Source organism: Kogia breviceps, chromosome 3, assembly GCF_026419965.1.
Source record: "Kogia breviceps isolate mKogBre1 chromosome 3, mKogBre1 haplotype 1, whole genome shotgun sequence".
Taxonomy (NCBI): domain Eukaryota; kingdom Metazoa; phylum Chordata; class Mammalia; order Artiodactyla; family Physeteridae; genus Kogia; species Kogia breviceps.
In genome coordinates this window covers 101,135,343-101,139,691 of record NC_081312.1, presented here as the reverse complement: position 1 = coordinate 101,139,691, position 4,349 = coordinate 101,135,343, and the positions used below count along the sequence as shown (strand labels likewise).

The 4,349-nt window shown below is 39.6% G+C and overlaps 1 pseudogene; it reads right to left on the bottom strand.

The window, feature by feature from the left end:
• Positions 1 to 556: 556 nt before the first annotated feature.
• LOC131752872 (NADH dehydrogenase [ubiquinone] iron-sulfur protein 6, mitochondrial pseudogene) lies at positions 557 to 932 on the bottom strand (annotated as a pseudogene).
• Positions 933 to 4,349: the final 3,417 nt, after the last annotated feature.

Genomic DNA, 4,349 nt, shown 5'->3' with positions numbered 1-4,349 from the left:
TAGCTGGTCTCCCTCTCATGATATTTGCCAAATTTTGAAGTTGTATTGGTTGGGAGGCTAAAGAGCTAAGTTCAAACATCTGAAAGGCATAAATGCATTTTACGGTTAAGGAAGTAGAGACTTGACTAGCTCTCAACCAAACCAGATGGAGACTGAGTCAAAAAGAACTACAACCCAACCTCAATCTAGATCATTTTCTAATCACATTGTTGTGACTGTATTTTATCTGCCTAATACAGGAAGGGTAAAACCTATCTAGGGAAAATTCTTCAGTCTCAGTTCATGTATGTACAATCTCCAGTATACAATAAAGAATTATAAGGCATGTGAAAAGGCAGGAAAATGTGATAATATATTCTCAGAAAAAAATAGAAGAAGACCCACAGTTGACCCATATTTTCCAGTTAGCAGACAGGAGTTTTTATTTTATTATTTTTATTTTATTATTACTTTTTTTCCTTGAGAACAACCTTTATTCAGCACTAGTGATGCAATACGTACAGCATCAGGGTCTCCTGAGTTTCACTCCATCACTGAAATGCTCCCATGTATCCCCCTAGGGATGGTGCTGTCTGAACTGTAGTCCACAGTAGCCACATGCCGCCATCTTTGTTTATTTGTCCTAGTTTATATACACTTTGAGGTGGCCTTGGACCCCCCCCACCCCTGTCACATGATATCACTTGACTCCCGACTTCGCTCACAGGCTACTCTGCTATTAGATCGACGGTGAAGTTTTCATTCACCTCTTTCTGACAACCTACAAATTGAACTTTCCTGTAGTCTTTATGGTCATAGGCCTGGCCAGTGTGCGTGACCTTCTCACCAGCTGGCAAGGACCGCACCCTGAAGCACCTGGCGCCCCTGGGCAGGCTCCAAACTGCCAGGCCGCCCTGGGCCAGCAGCTGGAGGAAGGTCACCACTGCTGCCATCTTGCCAGACAAGGTGGGTTTTTTTTAACATTAAAAAAAAAGTTTGGGGATTCCCTGGTGGCACGGTGGTTGAGAGTCCGCCTGTCGATGCAGGGGACACGGGTTCGTGCCCCGGCCCAGGAAGATCCCACATGCTATGAAGCGGCTGGGTCCGTGAGCCGTGGCCGCTGAGCGTGCGCGTCCAGAGCCTGTGCTCCGCAATGGGGAGAGACCACAACAGTGAGAGGCCCACGTACCGCAAAAAAAAAAAAAGTTTATTTTATTCAAATATAGTAGATTTACAATGTTGTGTTAATTTCTGCTGTACAGCAAAGTGGTTCAGTTATACATATGTGTATTCTTTTTCATATTCTTTTCCAGTATGGTTTCTCACAGGATATTGAATATAGTTCCCTGTGCTATACAGTAGGACCTTGTTGTTTATCCATTCTATATGTAATAGTTTGCATCTGCTAATCCCAAACTCCCAATCCATCCCTCCCCCACCCTCTCTCCCCCTTGGCAACCATAAGTCTGTTCTGTATGTCTGTAAGTCTGTTTTGTAGATAAGTTCATTTGTGTCATATTTCAGATTCCACATATAAGTGATATCATACATGGTATTTGTCTTTCTCTTTCTGACTTAGTTCACTTAGTATAATAATCTCTAGTTGTATCCATGTTGCTGCAAATGGCATTATTTTATTCTTTTTTATGGCTGAGTAGTATTCTATTGTATATATCCATTCATCTGTTGATGGACATTTAGCTTGTTTCCGTGTCTTGGCTATTGTGAATAGTGCTGCTATGAACATAGGGGTGCATATATATTTTTGAATTATAGTTTTGTCTGGATTTATGCCCAGGAGTGGGATTGTTGGATCATATGGCAACTCTATTTTTAGTTTTTTTAAGAACCTTTATACTGTTTTCCATAGTGGCTGTACCAATTTACATTCTCACCAATAGTGTAGGAGGGTTCCCTTTTCTCCACACCCTCTCCAGCATTTATTATTTGTAAACTTTTTTAATGATGGCCATTCTGACTGGTATGAGGTGTTACCTCACTGTAGTTGTTTTTTTTGTTTGTTTTTTGCGGTACGCGGGTCTCTCACTGTTGTGGCCTCTCCTGTTGCAGAGCACAGGCTCCGGACGCGCAGGCTCAGCAGCCATGGCTCACGGGCCTAGCCACTCCACGGCATGTGGGATCTTCCCAGACCATGGCATGAACCCGTGTCCCCTGCATCGGTAGGTGGACTCTTAACCGCTGCGCCACTAGGGAAGCCCCTCACTGTAGTTTTGATTTGCATTTCTCTAATAATTAGTGATGTTGAGCATCTTTTCAGGTGCCTGTTGGAGAAATGTCTATTTAGGTCTTTTGCCCATTTTTTGATTGGGTTGTTTGTTTTTTTGTTATTGAGTTGTATGAGGTGTTTGTATATTTTGGAGATTAAGCCCTTGTCAGTCACGTCATTTGTAAATATTTTCTCCCATTCCATAGGTTGTCTTTTTGTTTTTGTTGTTTTTTTTTATGGTTTCCTTTGCTGTGCAAAAGCTTGTAAGTTTGATTAGGTCCCATTTGATTATTTTTGCTTTTATTTCTATTGCCTCAGACAAGGCATTTTAAATACCTATTACAAGTATGTTAAAGAGGAAAATGGAAAATATGACAAAATTGTTAAAAAGAATACTTGAGCAGGTAATTGTAATCTATAAAAATATCAAATGGATTTTCTGGAACTGCAAAGTACAATATCTGAAATTACAGATTCACTGGATGGGTTTAAAAGAAACAGACAGAATTGGTAAACCCAAAGGTCAATATAAATTATCCAAACTGGGACTTCCCTGGTGGTCCAGTGGTTAAGACTCTGTGCTCCCAATGCAGGGGGCCCAGGTTCTATCCCTGGTCAGGGAACTAGAGCCCACATGCCACAACTAAAGATCCCGCATGCCACAGTGAAGATCCTATATGCTGCAACTAAAACCTGGCCCAACCAAATAAATAAATAAATAAATTTTTTTAAAAAAATAAAAGAATAAATTATCCAAGCTGAAGCCCACAGAGAAAAAAGAATGGAAAGAAGAGAGCACTAAAGACATGTGAGACACGATCAAAGGTTTATGTGCAATTGGAGTCCACGCAGAGAGGAGAGAGTGAATGAGATAGAAGCAAATTTGGAAGAGAGAAAGATTAAGAACTTTCCAAAACTGATCAAAGATAGCAATGTACAGATTCAAGATGCTTGGTGAAAGCAGAGATACAAATTGGATAGATACAAAGAAAATAACACCTAAATATTTAATAATCAAATAGCTGAACACCAAAGCTAAGAATCAAAAAGCAGCCTGAGAATAAGGACACATATGTACTTTCAAAGGAGCAACAATAAGATTTGATAATTTTGCATCAAAATTTTGGAAGCTGTGGAAATTGAATGACATTTTAAGGTGCTGAAAGAAAAAAAACTGCAAACATAATTCTGTCTCCAGCAAAAATAATTCTACCATAATTCTATCTCTTCAAGATATGAAAGCAGGGGCTTCCCTGGTGGCGCAGTGGTTGAGAATCCACCTGCCGATGCAGGAGACACAGGTTCGTGCCCTGGTCCGGGAAGATCCCACATGCCGCGGAGTAACCAAGCCCGTGAGCCATGGCCGCTAGGCCTGCGTGTCCGGAGCCTGTGCTCCACAACGGGAGAGGCCACAACAGTGAGAGGCCCGCATACCGCAAAAAAAAAAAAGATATGAAAGCAAAATAATGACATTTTTCAGATCAAAAAAATCCAAACCAAAACTGCAGCCAAGATAATGTACTATTGGAGGAAGGATAGTCAAATAAACCAACAAAATCAAATAGGGAGTCCAGATATAGACCCACATATATACAGTCAAATGATTTTTTGATTAAAATGTCAAAGAAATTCAATGGAGAAAGGAAAATATCCTCAATTAACGGTGCTGGAAAAATTGAATATCCATATGAGAAATAAAGGAGCTCAACCCCTACCCCACACTATACACAAAAACCAATTTGAGAAGGATCACAGACTGAAACATAAGAGCTAAAATAATAAAGCTATTAGAAGTACTAGGAGAATATTTTTGTGACCTCTGAGTAGGCAAAGATTTCTCAGGGAGGATTCAGAAAGTATAAACCATAAAAAAAAAGACTAATTAGTTGGACTTCATCAAAATTAAACATTTCTATTCATCAGAAAGCACCATCAAGAAAATAGGCAAGCCAGATTGAGAGTAATATTCACAACACATCTATCTGATGAAGGGCTTGTATCTACAATATATAAAAAACTCTTGCAACACAATGATAAAAATAAAAACAACAACAACAAATTTTAAATGGGCAAAAAACTCAAACATTTCACAAAAGAATATATACACATGGTCAATACATAGATGAAAAAGAAAGGGCTCAAA